This window comes from Podarcis erhardii, assembly GCF_964252035.2.
Source record: "Podarcis erhardii genome assembly, chromosome: 4".
NCBI classification, from domain to species: Eukaryota; Metazoa; Chordata; class Lepidosauria; order Squamata; family Lacertidae; genus Podarcis; species Podarcis erhardii.
The window spans coordinates 79,344,795-79,365,901 of NC_138508.1; the positions used below are offsets into that span (position 1 = coordinate 79,344,795).

Below are 21,107 nucleotides of genomic sequence, written 5' to 3' on the forward strand. Positions count from 1 at the left end.
AAACATGCTAGGGTTGTGGTTTGGGATGTGACTTCATACTGACTGACATGTTTTCACAACTGTTTCTTCTTCCTACTTTACGTTGCCGCAGTAAAGGTAAAGGTAAAGGTACCCCTGCCCGTACACCACTCTAGGGTTGTGCGCCCATCTCACTTAAGAGGCTGGGGGCCAGCGCTATCCGGAGACACTTCCGGGTCATGTGGCCAGCGTGACGAAGCTGCTCTGGCGAGCCAGCACCGGCGCAGCACATGGAAACATTGCCACAGTACATGTTGGCAAACACCAGTGTGTTTGCAGCAAAGCACATGCAACTTCAGCACAGAATGTGCATGGATCTTAAGACATACCTTGGATCTGTGTGCCCAAATAATGTGTTCTGAGGATGTTGTGATATAAATATGAGTCAAATGTGGATCCCTGCATCATTCAGATTGGAATTAAATGGTAATCTGAAGGTTCAGTATGCACCCATTCTGCAACTTCCAGAGATTGTGTAGCCGTATTAGTTTGTTGCGGAAATAATTGCAAGAGTCCTCTGCGCCTTAACGTCTGACAGGTGTTGGGCATGTCATGAAAACTGGACTTCTTAATTGGATGCTTCTTAATTCAGGTGCCCAAAGCCCAAACCCTCCTAAAGTCTGAAATTCAGCTCAGCAGAAGGAATGATTGTGTGAAGAAGTAAGAAGCAGGCAAATTATTTCCATTCTGCTTTCCTGTTTATCCGCCCAGAAGTCATGTCACAGGGTGTGAGGCATATACTGTCTGGAGCTAAGAGAATTCTTACCTCTTTTTAAACCAGGATCTTCCCGTACACATCAGCCATCTTACCAAATATTCAGGAGCTGAACCTGGGCACCAAAAAGAAAGAAAAAGCCCTTTCTTACTAAGTCCTTGCTTTGAAATTATCAAAGGTGACAGAGACAGCACTTGCTGTCTGCAGTACTTCACTTGGGATAACTGTACTGTATGATCAAATCATCAACACGCATGCCTAAGATCACTGTTAGACACTTGCATGATCACCACACATAAGTATTTGCTTTTTATTTTGCCTATTGGTCTTCCTTTTTGCATGGCTAGTTGGTTCTTTCCAATGGGATCTCTGCAATGAATAGGAGATAGGTAAAGGGACCCCTGACCATTAGGTCCAGTCATGGCTGACTCTGGGGTTGCGGCGCTCATCTCGCTTTATTGGCCGAGGGAGCCGGCATACAGCTTTTGGGTCATATGGCCAGCATGACTAAGCCGCTTCTGGCAACCAGAGCAGCGCACGGAAACACCGTTTACCTTCCTGCTGGAGTGGTACCTATTTATCTACTTGCACTTTGATGTGCTTTCGAACTGCTAGGTTGGCAGGAGCAGGGACCGAGCAATGGGAACTCACCCTGTTGCGGGGATTTGAACCCCCGACCTTCTGATTGGTAAGCCCTAGGCTCTGTGGTTTAGACCAGAGCGCCACCCGAGTCCCAGTGAATAGGAGCGGTTGGGTCCAAATGCAGACTGATCTCTGTATTAGAATTTGTGTGTTTGCACTATTGCTTCCTGAACCCTTTGAGTGCAGACTTAGTAGACTTCAGCAATGACATCTTCAAAATGTGAGAAACTGAAGTACTTGTATGGCTACAGGTGTTATGTGTCTATACATTTCTCTGTGCAAGTATTTATATAGACGAATGAGTATGTTGCCAGGTGGATATTGCAGTCACTGCATTCTAGTCCATATCTTTATTTGTGCAATTTATTTTCCCCCTTTCACTCCCGACTTCTCCACTTCCTCTTTTGTGTGTTTGTAACACAGAAAGATCTTTCACCTTCAGGCTCTCGAGAGCGCTGCATCTCAGAAGTACTAAAGAAAGGACTGCACTGCAAGCCAGACTATTAGAAATGAGACCAACTCTAAACAGGTTGCTTTGTTGTTATGATTACTTTTTCTTCTTCTCTTTTTGCTACATCTCTAAACGGGAAAATTATCAGGAAGCAATTGCTGTTAACGTAGAAGATACGTCCTCAGAAAGCCTCTGGTAAGATAATTCTCCGCATTAGCATCCTGTGTATATATGCTAAATCTAACAAGGCATTGACTGGAGGATGGGAAAAGAAGCTTTTCTACACATATATTTAACTCCCCAGTCCCCAGTGTTAAGAATGCAATATGCAGTAAGGCTCTGTTGCCCTTGATCTGGAGAAATCAGCAGTGATTATAAACACCAAAGCAGCTACGTCTGCAAAAAAAAAGAAAAGGCAGCGAGTTGCTTTTGTGACCTTCACATAATTGCAGCAGGTCAAGAAAACTGCCCTTCGTTTACCCCATTCTCGTTTATCCCAGAGCTGAGTGTGTTTTTAGCAGTGCTTCCCAGACATATAATTGTACTAGTCTATCCAATGTCTATACTAGTCTTGTACGAAATTCATCAAGTGGAGCAGAAATCAAACCACTGGGCCAAAGTCAGATTGGAGGATTTGCTGTACTGTAATTATAGGGGAGCACCTGTGCGGCGGGCATGTTTATCCTGCTTGATATTCTGGAGACAGTTAAAATTCTACTCAGCTGAGATATCTTTCTGCTGCTTTTACCAAATGCCACTTAGTGCATGTCGCCAGATGAAAACTCTTTATTTTCCCAGGAAATATCCAGATGCAAATTAACAACATTGTGTTGTTAACCCATTCTATTAAATGGGAAGCATTTGTATTCAGTTTAGGATTCCAGACTGTCACCATTTTCAGGTGAGATTCAATCACATACTGACAAATTCAGGTTGCAGAACTAAACTGGTTTTGTGCTGTTGTCCAACCAAATTGTGTGTCCCCCCACAAAAAAACCCACCCACTTCAGACTTTTTGTGAGAAGCGACAGGAAAATGAACTAGAAATTGTGGGATAATGTTTGATGCAACACGATCTAACCTAACCATGCATAACAGACTGTTTATATTTGAAAAGAAATCTAATAATATGACATTTCATTGAAATGTGAAGAAAGATGGCACTCTATCCTACACATTTTTTGTTTGCACGTATTTTTAACAACATAGCATATTATGAGTTTGAGGCAAGTCTGGACTCCCCTTCTAAGTCCTGGAGCCCCCTTATAATTCCAGGGTGAAAGACACTGAATTTAGAATGTTAAAATACAAGCAGGGGGTCAGACTGGTAATGGCCCGCTAAAGATGAGTCGTCAGAAAAACAAAGGGAGGAGAGTTTTAGAGTTGGAAGGAGAGTTGTTGTTTTCAGAATTGAGGTTGGCATGTGAAAAATAGTTGCAGTAGGTTAAATGCAGCAACCATGCCCCTAAAAGACCAGGTCTGCAGCCTGGGAGTCATTTTGGACTCACAGCTGTCCATGGAGGCTCAGCTCAATTCTGTGTCCATGGCAGCTGTTTACCAGCTCCATCTGGTATGCAGGTTGAGACCCTACCTGCCTGTAGACTATCTCGCCAGAGTGGGGCATGCCCTGGTCAGCTCCTGCTTGGACTACTGCAGTGCACTCTACGTGGGGCTACCTTTGAAGGTGACTCAGACTCTACAACTAATCCAGAATGTGGCAGCTAGACTGGTGACTGGGAGTAGCCGCCGGGACCATATAACACCGGTCCTAAAGGATCTTCACTGGCTCCCAGTACATTTCCGAGCACAATTAAAAGTGTTGGTGCTGACCTTTAAAGCCCTAAATGGCCTCGGTCCAGTGTATCTGAAGGAGCATCTCCACCCCCATCACTCAGCTCGGACTCTGAGGGTCTTCTGCTGGTTCCTTCACTGTGAGAAGCAAAGTTACAGGGAACCAGGCAGGGGCCTTCTTGGTAGTGGCACCCTCCCTGTGGAACACCCTCCCTTCAGATGTCAAGGAGATAAAGAATTACACAACTTTTAGAAAACATAAGGTAGCCCTGTATCAGGAGGTTTTTAATGTTTGATGATTTTATTGTGTTTTTAAATTTGCTGTAAGCTGCCCAGAGTGGCTGGGGAAACCCAGCCAGATGGGTGGGGTATAAACAATAAAATTATTATTATTATTATTATTATTATTATTATTATTATTATTATTATGCTGAAGCAGAGGGCCCGAGGGTCATGGTTGATTTCTGCTGGCATCCAAGAATGAGGCCATGGGAAAAGCAAGAACCTCATGGGGTGTATTATTGTGAAACCTTCCATCATAGGCTCAGGTTGTATAAATGTGTAAATAAACCGTATATCATAAAGTCACCACTGTCTCTGCTGTGCCTCATTTCCAAAAGGAAACATGAACCTAGAACCCCTGGAATCTTGCTGTGCTCAGAGATTGGGGTGGAAGCTACACCTACAGAACTGCTAAGCGTTTACAAGCTGGCAAAGCGAAATTTTAGAACAGGAATGCAATTACTGGATTCCTACTTCAGGAAATGTTTCGTGCTTTTAGGAAACTAATGCATTTTACAAGCTTTATGGTGGTGTGGGTAGTGAAATGCCCAACAAATGGTAGAAGCATGTATATGGGCAACAGCCATACTTAATTTCCATTCCCTTCTTTCTTTTCTACATTTCTAGGTCTCAAGTTTTTGTCCTTGTCTACCGCCCCATCTGCACCCTTCCCTCAAACCTCTACCTGCTTGAAATGTGCTCTGGAAATGGGAAGTCTTAAGCATAATAAGCTAATGGTGGTGGTTTTTTGTTTTTTTTTGGTATTTGCTCCCAGATCTAGAAACCTGTGTCCCTTTCACCCCCAAATCCTTCACTGCCACTCAGTTGTGTTTCCAGAGACAGCTGGACTGGTTAAAAGTAAAGGTAAAGGGACCCTGGCCATTAGGTCCAGTCGTGACCAACTCTGGGGTTGCGGCGCTCATCTCGCCTTATTGTCCGAGAGAGCCGGCATACAGCTTCCGGGTCATGTGGCCAGCATGACTAAGCCGCTTCTGGCGAACCAGAGCAGAGCACAGAAATGCCGTTTACCTTCCCGCCGGAGCGGTACCTATTTATCTACTTGCACTTTGATGTGCTTTCGAACTGCTAGGTTGGCAGGAGCTGGGACCGAGCAATGGGAGCTCACCCCGTCGCAGGGATTCGAACCGCTGATCTTCTGATCGGCAAGTCCTAGGCTCTGTGGTTTAACCCACAGCGCCACCCGCGTCCCTGCTGGACTGGTTACTGTTGCTCAAATCAGATTGCCCACTTATTTCTTTCTGGCAACTTGCTTCAAGGCATTTGAATTTAGCGTCACATGAGTGCCAAACAGATATTAAAGGTGATGCTGGCAATACATGATTGGGTCTTCCAGCTTCCTTTTTTAACTCCAGAGCTGTCTGGGACTGCTAATTTGATCAAGCAACGATTTAACCTTTTCCCTTACTATTTATTACTGTTGCCCAATGGTCGTTTGTTTTCCCCTGTTCCCAAAACCTATTAGCTTCTTGGAGGTAAAGAGACAGTTATGTGTATTGTACTCGACCTTTCCCCACAGTAGAGCTAACAGCAGTTATGGGGGGCGATTTGAATAGGAAAATGGCATGATGGAAATATGTTCACCCCTCCTTCCCAAACACATCAACACCGCTTCCTGATTAAATCTGTAGCCTCAGACAGCTGCTTTGAAGTGAAAAAGAAAAAGATGTTGTGAGATCCAATCCCATGGCTGCACTTGGCTCACATTAAAAGAGACCTGATTTGACGCAACTCCAGAAAAAATGCATTATGAGATCTGCAGTTGGGAGGTATTCAAGAGAAAGCTGGCCATTTAAAAGTGGTCTCTTTGAATTTGAGAGGTATTTTAAGCTTGCAGATCTTCAGTTTAATTAATTATTTTCAATGTCCACTGAGAGGAACCAATTAACTTTGGGAACAAAAGAAACTGCGATGTGTATCTGTATAAAATCAGTAAGTGTGGGAGGAAATTAAATATAGGGAAAATAAAATAAATGCACATTTGGCACAGCCAAGGTTTTAAATGTGTTTAATCAGGCATGAGAGATTGACCGGAGCTCAAGGTCAAGTTTAGGTTTGGGATGCCTCGGTGTTGTGGCCCTCCAGATGTTGTGGGACTCCAACTCCCATCAGCCCCAGGAGTCAAGGATGATGGAAGTTGTAGCCCAACAACATCTGGAGGGCCACAGCTTCCACATTCCTTGTTAGGGTTTGCACTATGAAATCTATGCTGAGCCTTGAACTCAACTACTAATACTTACCCTCAGCACCCCATCTGTGCTATTGGGAGAACATTACTGGCATGTCTTAAAAATTCTTTTGAGGCTCAACACTTTGAGGTCTTAGGAAAATCACTGTATGTGGGTCCCATTATATTAAAACCCGTCTATTCAGGAGTAAGGGACGCGGGTGGCACTGTGGGTTAAACCACAGAGCCTAGGGCTTGCTGATCAGAAGGTCAGTGGTTCGAATCCCCACAATGGGGTGAGCTCCCGTTGCTCAGTTCCTGCTCCTGCCAACCTTGCAGTTTGAAAGCACATCAAAGTGCAAATAGGTATCGCTCTGGCGGGAAGGTAAACGGCGTTTCCGTGCGCTGCTCTGGTTCGCCAGAAGCGGCTTAGTCATGCTGGCCACATGACCCGGAAACTGTACACCGGCTCCCTCAGTCAATAAAGCGAGATGAGCGCCACAACCCCAGAGTCAGCCACGACTGGACCTAATGGTCAGGGGTCCCTTTACCTTTACCTTTATTCAGGAGTAGCCTTGCTAAAGCCATAGAAGCTTCTTGAGACCAAATGGTTTTTAACTCTTTAACATTTACCAAACTGACCTGGAATACCTAACCTTGCTGCAGGAGATACATTGGAAATAAGTATAGAAATCCTTAACATGAAGGGTGCCACTCCAGAAGTGACTCAGAGAATGGTCTTGAGCGGCGCATAAAGATCAACTGCTGATGCTGAATTGGTCCCTCGCTGAATTGTGAATCAGCAACATGAGCAAGGGTGCCAACTTGAATAAAATATTGAGGGGGGAACTCCCCGGTAAGCTGCGCCCTAAATAATTAATCACATGATGCTGTGCGCACACCCTATTTGAATGCCAGTGCCTATCTACTTTGTGGTAGGCCCTCAAATATTTTATAGAGGAGGCTGAAGACCCCTCGGCCCCTTGAAGTTGGCTCCTATAAACATGAGACATGGGGCGTTGCCAAATTGGTCTATAGCCGGTTAGTATAAAGAGGTATGTTTGACTTCCCCACACAGCCTTCTCCCCTTTATGTAATCCCACCTGTGTATGCTGATTCCTGGATGATGCAAGACTGCAATTGGAACATAGCCTTACTTAAATTGCAGCTTGACTCCTGAGTGTTTCATGTGGGGCTTCCATATATCGCAACATCTTAGAGAGGGGGGAACTTTTCAGTCTGAGGGCCACATTACCTTACAGGCAACCTTCTGGGGTCCACATGGCAATGGTGGGCATGGCCAGAGACAAAAGTGGGCAGGGCAACAGATGTAAATGTTCACTTTCTACTGTAGGATAGTTTCTACACCCACACCCTTTATATTCTCCATCTAGGCTATATTCTCTGCAGAGGCTGCCGTATGGTTTGCACAATCTTCTGCGACGAATAGGAGATATTTCCAGACAATGGTTATTAGCACTTCTGTTCTACATTTGCATGCTGGTAAACTTTATAAATAGTATTCTCTTCACATTTATGTATTTATTTCCAATATTCACAGATCACTTTTCACCAGAGTTGGCCACAAAATGTTTTACACAGCGATCAGTAGACCAACAAAAGAACACGGGGTTTAAAACAAATGAAAGCCTCAGGTAAAAAGTTAGTAAAAGGCATAATACATTAAAAACCTTATGGAATAGAAAAAGTATTTGTCAAGCAACAGCAGTTCAGCTGGGACAGGGCCTGACTGACCACACATCAAAGTGTGTTGTATGGCTCCTGCTGTCATAAATGCAACCTGAAGCAAAGAGGAAAGGCACAGAGACCAAGGGAGTGGTACCAGTTTTCAAAAATATTTATTGATTTCAATTATTGAAGAGCTCTCAGCCATACAACACAAGGTTATCATCTCTGCCCCCATCACTGTGCCTTTACGGCCTAGGAAAATGGGTGCAGCTATCTTGGAACAACCAGTTTAAACTCCCAAGGAATGTTACATTTCCTGTAACCTGATGTTTTGCTTAAAACAAGGTCCTGTTTATAGCTATCAGTCACTGGAACCTGCTGAACTCTGGCCACATTGCAGACCTGCCTTCCCAAAGATTCGCTCATCCTTCTCTCATCCATACAAGTTATAATGGATTGCACTAAAAATAGTTACATTAGCCAGAACAACAGTATACAGGAGTATGTATTCACAAAACCCTCAGACTTATTTTGCAAAATAATATCTGATTTAATATGGTGTGCTACACTGCCATAATCGCTCTGTGCTGACTGGTTCCCCCCCCCCCCCAATCCATTACAGTTATCCAGAAACATTTGTGGTCGGTGCCTGGCTATCATATTGTGAATTGCCAAGCCCCTTGTGTTAGCCACTAGAAATATATACCAGAAGCTCGATTAATTGTCATGGGGAAAATTTATCTTTGTGCAGTAGGCTCGTTCCTTCACATACAACACACAATCCTTCCAGACAAGCAAGGGACATTTTCAGAGTTCAGGGACACATTTCAGCCAAGCAAAAATAGTCACAGTGCAAAGCAAAGCTTGTAAGTGGTGTGGCCTGGGCAGAGTCAGTATGGCCTGAGGAGAAGCCTGTGAGATTCTCCACCCATTCTAAATGTTATGGCTCAGGGATGGATTGGGGCAGGCGCACCAACTCCTAGGGGCCAAGGCAGTTCCTCCAAGCCCCCTCAATATCCAGAGAGCGTTTGGCTCCCCCCCCCCGGTGTTGTGCATGCGATGTCAGGTCGTTGTGTGATGTTGCGCATGTGCAACACCTCAGTCCCCTTAAGAAGATGGCACCTGAGGATTGGTCATTGCAAAAATAGACACTGCTTTTGATAGCATTTGGGACTCAGGTGGCGCTGTGGGTTAAACCACAGAGCCTAGGAGTTGCCGATCAGAAGGTCGGGGGTTCAAATCCCCGTGACGGGGTGAGCTTCCGTTGCTCAGTCCCTGCTCCTGCCAATCTAGCAGTTTGAAAGCACATCAAAGTGCAAGTAGATAAATAGGTACCCCTCTGGTGGGAAGGTAAACGGTGTTTCCGTGTGCTGCTCTGGTTCACCAGAAGCGGCTTAGTCATGCTGGCCACATGACCTGGAAGCTGTATACCGGCTCCCTTGGTCAATAAAGCGAGATGAGCGCTCCAACCCCAGAGTCGGTCATGACTGGACCTAATGGTCAGGGGGCCCTTGATAGCATTACCCTATGGCATAAAAGGAGTGAATTGCCAGTTTATGCCACCGGTCGTGTCACTATTGAACTGGCTCAACAAAAGATGGAGTGGGCTGTTTGTCCCGTTTTGTTTCCTGCTATGATTTGTTTTCTTGTTTCTTTTTCAAGCAGTCTGCCAACCAACGGCACGTGTTCCGAAGCACAGGAGTGAACACTAGTCTATGCTGCCCACCTTCAATGTGATATCCTGTCACCATCATCACTTCGCCTGAGGTGTGGATGGGTTTTCATGTTTCTGTGGGGACAATTTTTCTTCGCGTTGACACTTTTGAAAATCACGTGAGACGTGTTGCTTGAGGGTGGGAACGCTGCTAGATAAAGGCACAGTCTTGCCTGAGAGATTCAAATTCCATTTTCCAGAAGGCAGCCTGCTGCTGAGTTATTAGCATCATTTATTATTCTTATTGTGTTTATTGTTTATTTATTTATATCTACCCCACTGACAGTGACTTTCCCCCTTTTCCCCTGACAGGGACTCAAGGAGGCTTACAGATAAAAATAAGAACAGTTAAAAACATAAAAGAAGAAGAAAATAATGAAACATTGATAGAGTTAAAACAATATACCATATGTACTTTTTAAAAAAAACAACTATTAAAACCATGCAGATAATTTCCATAAAAGCAGCACAACGCCAGTGCTTTCATTAAAAAGCAGTCAGTTCCCGAAAGCTTATTGGAACAAGAAAGTCCTCACCTGGTGGCAGAAGGACAAGGAGAGAGCCCATCTAACTTCTCCAGGGAGTGATTTCCAAAATCTGGGAACGGCCACTGAGAAGGCACATAGGCACTGACGCTGATTTTAAGTGAGTGTAGAGTCCCACCCGCCTCCTCCCATTTCTTTTCCACTAGCATAGTCACCTTTCTAAAATAATCAGTCCTGTGCCTTTCGCTGCAACCCAATGTACAGAAATTTCAGCCTGTGAGGCATGCTAAGTTAGGGTCCATGCATGGTGTTAACTGTACAGTAAAACCTGAAAGTCATGCGATTGCACAACCTGATGTTCCTGTTGCCAACAGACAAATAACCAGCAACAAATAGATGGGCTCTTGAACTTGTTGCTTCAGTCAAGGTGCTGGATGGCTGATAGCAACTGGCTTGATCACAGGAATCAGATTTATCATGATGAGTCTCTGGAGTTCCAGACCCCCAAAGAACTGACAGGTGCCATTATAGAAACATAGAATTGTAGAGTTGGAAGGGACCCTGAGGATCATCTAGTCCAACCCCTTGCGAAGCTGGAATCTCAGCTAAAGCATCCATGACAGAGAGCAATCCAACCTCTGCTTGAAAGTCTTCAGTGAAGTAGAGTCCACAATTTCCCAAGGGAATCCGTTCCACAAAAGCCATTTGTTTGGGGAACAGAAGCACAAATGGCTGTGCTTCCATTAGGTGCTGAACGTGAGTTTCAGCCAAGTAAGCAACTTTTCTGCACCTAGAACACATCAAAGAAGTGATTCAGTTAAATGCATTGTAAACTTCATACAGGGAAATCCCTTTGGCAAAAGACAGGACTCCACAGCGCCATCTGATGTCACAGTGTTATAATGTAAATAAAGTGCTTAATCTTTACGAATGTAGGTGAGTCCCCAGTCTAATAACAGGGTCTTCTTCCTGCCCCCACCCAAATGCTGTCAATAGGTAATATAATATATCTAAGTACATATAATAGTGACATAATAAATGCATTATGTAATTTTAGTATGTAGTTTTTAATGATAATAAAGTCCTCATTGATAATCATGAGTTCTAATTCACTAGATAGGCAAACCATTTGCCTGTCTAGTGAATCAGCATTCATGGTTATTAATAGCAATATCTATCCAATTAACTTTACTGAACTATTAAGGAACAACGTATGACCTCAGAAAATTGCAATCATCATAGCATCTATAAACATTTTTTGCAAGTCCTAAAATTAAGAGCAGAAATTATCAAACACTCATATAACTCTAACCAAATGGCCTTTGTTACAACAGTTTTCAATCATCTAACGCTCAAACAAATAACCTTCTTGAATTACCTTTCCCGTTTCTTTCATTTTGGGAACCTATCATATAAGAGATTTGCCAAGCAACCTACCTTTCTGCCGAGAGCATAAGGCAGGCAAAGGCAAACTCAGCCCTCCAGATGTTTTGGGACTACAACTCCCATGATCCCTAGCTAACAGGACCAGTGGTCAAGGATGATGGGATTGTAGTATGCTTTGTGGCTGCAGATAGATGTTAAAAAGCACAGGGAACAACATTGCGCCTTGTGATACACCGTAGTGCAAGGAACCAAAACACAGTCTTCTAATGCTACTCTATGGACACAAGACGGTAGGTAGATAACAAAAGAACTGTAAAACAGTGCCCCAAATACCCATCTCACAAAGGCAGTCCAGGTAGATACAAGGCCTTTTGTATGCAGCTACTACCAGTGTTGACTTGAGACCTAGCTTTGTGCAGATACGCTGGAGCTGGTGTCCGTCTTGACTATGTCAATCACACACACCCTCTCGCCACAGAAGTTTGTCACTGTCGATGTCTGTTCATTGCTGCATGCATGATCCCAACCCACAATGGGAATAATATAAAGTTTGTGGCTACAGATGGAGAGGCTCATTGCTTCATTTTCTGACCTCTAAATCTGGGCTATCGGCCATGTTAATTTAGAGGAACTGTTTAAGATGACAATATTGTACTGTTAATTAACTCTGGCAATTGGAGGTTTTGCAATACTTTTTTTGGGGTGTGTGTGTGGAGTTTACGCATATGTAAAGGTAAAGGTAAAGGGACCCCTGACCATTAGGTCCAGTCGTGGCCGACTCTGGGGTTGCGGCACTCATCTCACTTTATTGGCCGAGGGAGCCAGTGTGGCCAGCATGACTAAGCCGCTTCTGGCAAACCAGAGCAGTGCACGGAAATGCCATTTACCTTCCTGCCGGAGCAGTACCTATTTATCTACTTGCACTTTGACGTGCTTTCGAACTGCTACGTTGGCAGGAGCAGGGACTGAGCAACGACAGCTCACCCCGTCACGGGGATTCGAACCGCCGACCTTCTGATCAGCAGGCCCTAGGCTCTGTGGTTTAACCCACAGCGCCACCCGTGTCCCTTACTTACGCATATGTACTTTTGAATAAATAACATGAAACACAGCAATGTGAAATTCAGATGAAAGAAGAGACCATGTTCTAAAAAAGGTGGGGGGTTAATAATAGACTCCTAAATGTAATAAAGCAAAATGTGAATCAAAAATATGACCGTAAAGAAAATGAAAGAGTTCAATTGTTGCAAGAAACCACCGTACATAAATGAAACAAAGATCACAAATCCCTTCTTAAGTACTTTATCCACTTAACATATTTACTGCATTTTGCTGACAAAGGAAAGAAATTTGTGTAGGATCAGTACGATTCAAAACACCAAATTACACCCCACCCACCCTGGTTGGTGCATTATGAAATAAGCTTTCGAAAAGGAGCTTACGTTTCCTCAAAAAGTTATAGAAGATTTTGGCACGTCGTGTAAAAGAAAGCAGCAGCCTGATTTTCCATATGTATCTCAGACAAATGCAACTTGAAAGCAAGTTCTCTTAATAACAAAAAAGGATCAATAATTGCCAAGTCACTATGGCAAAGAGAGAGATCGAGATCTAAGGCAGGCCTGTGGGGAGGAGGTTGTTGGGAAAAACAAAGATTTTAATCAGAGGAGAGGATCAGCAAACATCAGAAGAGTTGCTGGAAAATAAATATTACAAAGGAGACAAGAATTTACATGCAAATACTGAAGTTTCAGAGAGACACCATGTCTTTTGTAGCTGTAAAAAATCCAATTTATGTTGCCTTTCTTTTTGATATCTACACCATGTTGCTGCTACTTTGGGCTCCTCCAGACAACCTGTTTATCCAGCATTCATCCAGCTCTGCTTGCACACGGTGGTTAAACTATTCTCTGTCTTTATAGAGCATTTGTTTTGATTTGTTTCCTGGGTGGGTATTTAACAAGGAGCATTCATCCTGCATCTATCCTCATTTGCTTTCAGGGTGCTTACATGCCTTCCCATTAATGATTCATTCATCCCACACTTTCTAGCGGATTTTCTGCCACCTTTCTAACTGCAAGAAGCCCACCTTTTAAAAGAGCACTTTTATGCACTTTAACATTCCGGTAAGCCCTTTAATGCCTCCCACAATATAGTGATGACAACAATTACTACTATTACTATGATATGGTCACTGTCGCCAGGGGTGGAGGAAGGGGGGGCGGTGGGGGCGGACTGCCCCAGGAGCATAGCTGTCAACCTTCCCTTTTTTTTGCGGGAAATTCCCTTATTCCAGCGCCGTTTCCTGCTGCTTCCTGGATTGTTAGATATCCCATAGACTATCCCCGGGACAGGTGAGGCTGCTGATCCTTTATTTTCAAGGCTGCTGATCCCTTATTTTCAAATCTGAAAGTTGACAGCTATGCCCAGGTGTCACCACTGGGGGGGGGAGGGTGACAAAATGCTGGGCGGCACTCACCGTGGGGCCTGCAGTGCACCCGGGCCACTTGTCTGTCCTGGGAGTGATGTAGTGACTTGGGTGCCCGCAGGCTCCGCACTGCCCCCAACCGTCCACCCGCTGCCTCCCCCTTAGCTGTAGGGCAGGAGGAGGTAGGCAGACGCCTCGGGGGCTCCACAGAGCATCCTGCCCTGGCTGGCACCACCCCACAGGTGGCTGGCCCCGCCCCTGGGTGCAGGGCACGCGTGCTGCCCCAGGTGCCCGATTGGCTTGCTCTGTCGCTGACTGTCGCAATCCTACGTCTAAGTAAATTTGGATCCTCACCTCAGGTGTTCCCCTCCTTAAGTCGCGCTCCACATTAAATCAGATTTTATTTTGCAAAATGAACCTGACGGTTTTGTGAATATTCTCATGAATACGGTTTGTCTTACTAATATTGCTATTCTGTGGAGTAGGGAAATCTGTTTTACAAGGTAAAATTAACAGATGGATGCAAGCTGATGGCAGAGACACACAAGGCACTCCAATTAACGGGAGTAAATTTGATTGGGAAACTTGGAACATAATGGATTGGATCCAGACTTGGTCATGCTTAGACTCATTGAAATCAGAGGGCTTTAAGTTTGTCCACTGATATACTTGTCACTTGCAGACTCCATTTAATCAGCATCACACCACATGTTAAGATAATTACGGTGTGCAGCAATAATCACTTCAATTTCTGGACAAAGTAGGTGCAGATAAAACTGTTGGTGCTTCACGGGAATGCTGGACCTGTAACTGTATCTGGAAGTGCATTTGCTTACAAAGGATTAATATCCTGTTCTAACGGAAAGGGTGTAAATCAATTTCCCTTTTTAATATCCTGATATGTGGGAAAGTTTTATCTCTGAAGGAAGCATTTCCTCTGCCCTTTCAACTTGTCGTGATGAAATATGCTTGCTAGCAGGAAGATAGTGCAAGATCCATATGTCCTAGTAAGTTGAAAGTATGAAGAGCACACCAAGGCCACAACATCTGAACAAAAGGAAATTGAGCAGCAATTGTTTAGACATAATTTTTGGGGGGTAGGGGTGGGGAGTCATAATCTGATGCCAAGAAGAAAATGTGCTAATCTCCAGATTCCATATGAAATGGTTAACCTTGAGAAAACTGACATTACCTTGAAGCTACATCAGTGGCGTCCCGGGTGCCATGTCTGGGGGGGGGGGTGACAAGAAGGGTCCCCGCGCGAGCAGCCATTGTGCCACCGAATGTGTAGGATCCTCTGTTCACGGCTGCAGCCATAAGCAGAGGATCCTGGCACTGTCTGTACGGTGCTGTAGCGGCGCTGCTGGCAAACCGCTATGTACGGCACATGCGCTGTAGGTAGAAATGCCGCACATGCCCCGTACATAGCGGTTTGCCACCCCAGGTGTCACGATGCCTTTGTTCTCCCCATGGCTATATTACAGTCCAATTTGTGGTGATACAGAGACAAATATTATACAGTTGTACCTCAGAAGCCAAACAGAATCCGTTCCAAAAGTCTGTTCGGCTTCCAAAATGTTTGACTTCCAAAGCGCAGCTTCTGATTGGCCGCAGGAAGCTCCTGCTTCCAAACGGAAGCCACGGAAGCCCTGTTGGACATTCGGCTTCCAAAAGAACGTTCGAAAACTGAAACACTCACTTCCAGGTTTGATTGTTTGGGAGCCGACGTACAAGGTGTGTGTGTGGTGGGGGGAGGTGCCTGCCATAGTTATGCAACCTTTTCGGCCCTTGGGCACATCTGCAAACCAGCGAAAGTATTGTGAGCACCACACGCTCATGCACCAAAACCAGCCACACAACAAGCTATTATGTTGGCTACAACAGAAGGCTTCTTTCAAGTCTAATTTCAGCGGGGGAGGGGGTACCTATGTGGGCACCAGGGAAGGCCTCTGTGGGCGCATATGTGCCCATGGTTGCCAGCTGGAGACCCCTGCTTCATGGCACTTATAAAGTGCTCAGCCCACTAAAAGTCAATTAATTTGTGGCAACTGTGTTCATACAAAACATACACAGGATGGCAACAGGATAAATCTCCCAGAATAGTGTTTCCCAAACATTTTGTCCCGTGGACCACTTGGAAATAGTTGAAGATCTTGGAGGACCACTTGATAGTTTCTTTGTCTGTTGTAGCAATTTCAAAGACTGTGCCAGAGGCTGTATGCTTTTTAATTGTATTTTTAGAGACAGGCCGTAGACTACCTGAATGAAGCTCGTGGACCTCAACCACAGTCTGAGAGCTTAGTATAAGCAATTGAGGTGGAAACTCCGTAGTAGGGATGGGAAAAGAATCTGCTTTCATAAAGATGGAGGAGCAATTGATTCTAAACAGAATCCAGCAATTCTAACCTAATCAAGATTTGCCCACATTGCACTGACTATTCTATAAATATCCACTTACACTGGATTATTATTATTGCTTTATAAGCAAAGCCTAATTATATGCAATTTCATATGCAATTTTGAAAACAACAACAAAATTATATGCCTGATATGCATAAGAGCTTCATCCCCTATGTGGAATCATGTTTCAGCAGCATAGTATTATATTTTAATGAGTCACTATTTTTAACCAGTTATATGCATTGTTTCTTTTCTATTCTTTTCTGTTGAATTTTATGTATGCATTTTTCAGATTATGTTTTACATACATTCACCATTTTGCCATAGTCATATTCATAGTCTTTACCATAGTCTTATCCATAGTCTTATTCTCAACCTATCTTTCACTGACATTTTCTATCACATTCTTTATTTTGCTACATCTCCTTTATTTTACCATCCTTTTTCATCCTTTCCCATCACCTACCTTGTCTACTGCTGATGATAGGCTCGTCTTACTTGCCAGTTTACCTTAATGTCATCTTTAAATATTCTTCAAAGGCATTCCCTCTTGCTTCTTTTTTTAAAAAAATCAGTATTCTTTATTTTGGCCGTCAAACTCGCTAACTCTGCAAACTCTATTAATTTATGCATTGTTTCTATGTATCAGACTGCTTTAGGAAACCTGTATATGCATATACTGTTTTGCTTATAGTCTATGCAGTACTTGCTCTTATTTTTAGTGGCTCTGGAAAAAAACCTTTCTTCCCATGAGATCAAAGAGTAAAACAGGAATTTAGTGGTGGTGATGGGGAATCCATGTGCGTAGTAAATCCAGCATTGAGATTTTCATAAATTAACATCCCTACTCCTTAACTCTCGATTTTTATTTGTTATTTTCAATTCCCGCCCCCAACATTAGCACCATTTGAGTTACTCCAGATTAGTGGCTGAAACACAAATTTGCTTTCAAGTATGGGTTATTAAGTTCTTAAAGCTCTACTTTCTATTCCTGACTCAGGAATATCTTTCATACATACACAGAATCTTTTTTTTTAATTATCAGCCACTGGCCATAGCAATAAAAAACACACACACTGTACTGAGGATAGAGCTAAATGCTTAACTATACAAAGTACGTTCTAGGGGTTTACATCTTTCAAGATAGGGGCTCCTTTCCCCCAAACATCTGTGCATAAGCAACACACATCAGTTCCCAATATAGGATTACCCAACAGTGCAAATCTATCCAAGCCTATTTGTAAGTAAGTCACACTGAGTTCGTCATTGTGAAGCAACTGTCATGCACAATCTGAGCCTCAAAACTGGCCGAATACCCTTCTGAGCGATGAATATTGGTCAAAACATTTTACATAAAATATTTTACAAACATTAATTTTGTCCTGCACTTTCCATGAGATTGTGTATAATAGAACTCATTACCAATGAGCTATGGTCTCAATTTCTCTTGGTGAAAAGGTTAACTGATAAAAAAAATCACATTTTCCAAATGCATGCCAAAAGAAGGCCAAAAGAAAGCTTCTGTAAAATAATCAAGCGAGAGAAAGTGACATGATTTTGTATAACATTTTCTACCACATTAAACAGTATGCATCAGTCAGAAAAGGAAACGTACCGTGGCTATACAGGCCAATAATTCAAGAATGTTGATATTTTCATACATGTGCTAACATGTGTCATATATACCTCTCTAACCATTTCCTAAAGGCTGTCATCTACCTAGATATTGTTAAGCTGGCTGTCACATTTCTGCCTGCCTACACACAACATTGTTGTTTTAATTGGGGGGTTGTTGTTTGTTTTTACTGAGGGAGGGAAGATATGTCTGAGAGGAGAGGGGGCAGTAAAACCATTCCTCAAGAAACTCTCTAGATTTGGAAAATCTAAGCAACTACTAGTCAGGTGCCAGCTTCCCCAACTTGGGCAACATTCTTGAGTACAGTGGTACCTCGGGTTAAGTACTTAATTCATTTGGGAAGTCCGTTCTTAACCTGAAACTGTTCTTAACCTGAAGCACCACATTAGCTAATGGGGCCTCCTGCTGCTGCTGCGCTGCCGGAGCATAATTTCTGTTCTCATCCTGAAGCAAAGTTCTTAACCCGAGGTACTATTTCTGGGTTAGCGGAGTCTGTAACCTGAAGCGTATGTAACCTGAAGCGTATGTAACCCAAGGTACCACTGTATTCAACCTTAGACTGGTGATGACTCATTCATACAAGACCATAGAGAACTCCCATAGCACCTGATATCATGCGGCCCAAAAATTAACTCACACACTCACCTGCCAGTCATGAAATCAACTGGCCTTGTTTGTCTGTAAAAATCTTGATTCGTATTCCTGTTCATTGATATTGAGCCCTCTCAACACCAACACACACACACACACACACACACACACACACACACACACAAAGTGAATAGTTCTGAGAACCCATTAAAAACACCAATTTTCTAAAAGAAAAACACTACATTTTGAGGTGGTAACCATAATGCTTAGAAATGTGAAAACCTCTCATTTATGTTCCCTGAAATTAACTCCCCCTGTAAACATTCATTGAATAGCAACAATTGTCACAACTGTGGGGAGCTGAGAAGCGGAGTCCCTCAGAATTAAACATTCTGTGGAGATTGAATTTTTTCCATTGCAATCTGTAAATGAACTATTGGCTATGCCATATATCAACTGTCAGAAGGTGGGTAGAATTCAGGTCCACGCTAGTCTCTTACTCTTTGAAGCACCTATTTCTATAAGGAAATAATTTTATATCCAAGACTGTCAACCCTTTACCATCTCTTACAAACATCCCTCTAGTTCCTGATACTTCTCTGCTCCCAAGAGATGCAGTCGATTGGCCAGGAATTCAAACTCTTGCGCTGGGCCAAGTTGGAGGTAGTGTTTGCCACTTAATTAAATCCTGCAGTTGCTTTTTCCTTCATTGATAGCTAATATAAGAGATGTGAGGAGTCCTATTGGGACTATGGCATAAGTGGCTGTGTGACTGTACCCCTTGATAATATGCATACTTGGTTCTTTCCCCCATTATGTTTCTAATTTAATCATTTTGAATACCTGGAAGTCATGTGTGGCTCTGGAATCACAATCTGGTGCACAGAAGAACGACATATAGCTGAAGATTACACTGATCAGGAACTTGTAGCTCTGTTGTTGTGTAAATTACATTTTGTGTAAAATTCCTTGTTAAATTAAAGAAAAGCGACGTCTTCACAGAACAGAAAGAACGTGATACTGAACGCTACTAGTAAATCAGGAATCGTGTCATTCTGCTTTCTAAAAATCATAATTCTATTCATAATTATTTATAGAATTCCATCCCTGTGCTCAATAGTTTACAGAATAATTGTGCCTGCTTCAAATGGTAAAAAATCAACACGGAGAAGGAAGCAGAGGAAGATAAGGGTAATCAAGGAATGCCCATATTTACTCAAAAAGTCTTTTACGGTGTTTCATTTCCAGTTGTCCATTGTTCGTGTTTAAGTCAAATGTTCATTTTTGTTTTGGGTCCAGCTTTTACCAATCAATAAAAGTGTTGACTTATCACTCATGTTTTCACATGTATATATTTCCCAGCAAGAATACCATGAGAGTTGTACGGGTTGCATGTAACCAATACAGCTTTAACTTTGCCATTTACCATGCAATATCTTCACCCCATGTGCCTGAAACCTGCATTTTCCTTAAAAACTATGTCAGCTTTCTCTAAGCAAAAGAGAGATAATAAATGCCACTTCAAAGTTATTTCATTAAAAACATTAATATTCATTGACTACTTAGGCCTGAAAGACAAATAAACGCCTATTGTTTGTCCCTTCTTGTGTTGTTTAAATATCACTCCAAGATAACTGATCATTGATCATTTGTTTACCACAAAGCAACACCTCTGCACAGTGTTGATTAATGTAAAATCTGACACCTCCAAATAACTGTTAATTAATCTATTTCCACTGGCTGAATTTGACTCTAGAACTAACTTGTAAATGGGAACCTTTACAGGACTGGTTATTTCATGCAACTTTTATTTAGTAAACACCCAGAAGGAAGGAGATCAGCAGGTGATGAAATTAGCTCTGGATTTTGGCAGTACAAACCTAAATATCAATTTGTTGTTACAACACACTTGCCGCAGGAAATACCCCATGGTGGTTCTAGGCTAGGCAAACCTTGGATAGAATCATAGAATCATAGAGTTGGAAGAGACCACAAGGGCCATCGAGTCCAACCCCCTGCCAAGCAGGAAACACCATCAGAGCACTCCTGACATATGGTTGTCAAGCCTCTGCTTAAAGACCTCCAAAGAAGGAGACTCCAGCACACTCCTTGGCAGCAAATTCCACTGTCAGACAGCTCTTACTGTCAGGAAGTTCTTCCTAATGTTTAGGTGGAATCTTCTTTCTTGTAGTTTGGATCCATTGCTCTGTGTCCGCTTCTCTGGAGCAGCAGAAAACAACCTTTCTCCCTCCTCTGTGTGACATCCTTTTATATATTTGAACATGGCTATCATATCACCCCTTAACCTCCTCTTCTCCAGGTTAAACATGCCCAGCTCCCTTAGCCGTTCCTCATAAGGCATAGTTTCCAGGCCTTTGACCATTTTGGTTGCCCTCCTCTGGACACGTTCCAGTTTGTCAGTGTCCTCCTTGAACTGTGGTGCCCAGAAAATAGGGACAACATTTGCCCTCCTCCAGTATGCCGGGACTTCTCTAGGAATTCTCAAAGATGACTGCCAGTGGTTCTGAGATCACATCTGCCAGTTCTTTTAATACTCTTGGATGCAGTTCATCTGGCCCTGGAGACTTGAATACATCTAAACTAGCCAAGTATTCTTGTACTATCTTGTACTATCTCCTTAGTTATTCTGGGCTGTGTTTCCTCTGCTGAATCATTTGCTCCAAATTCTTGAGGTCG

The 21,107-nt window shown here is 43.2% G+C and overlaps 1 protein-coding gene and 1 long non-coding RNA gene across 2 annotated transcripts in view; both read left to right on the forward strand.

Annotated features, from left to right (window-relative positions):
• Positions 1-21,107, forward strand: part of SLC5A7 (solute carrier family 5 member 7) — a 456,597-nt gene that overhangs the window by 62,099 nt on the left and 373,391 nt on the right. The gene's annotated exons all lie outside the window — the stretch shown is intronic.
• LOC309340408 lies at positions 7,662-9,883 on the forward strand. The gene is made up of 3 exons (XR_014155979.1): positions 7,662-7,739; positions 9,439-9,540; positions 9,800-9,883. It is a non-coding gene; the product is annotated as an uncharacterized lncRNA (long non-coding RNA).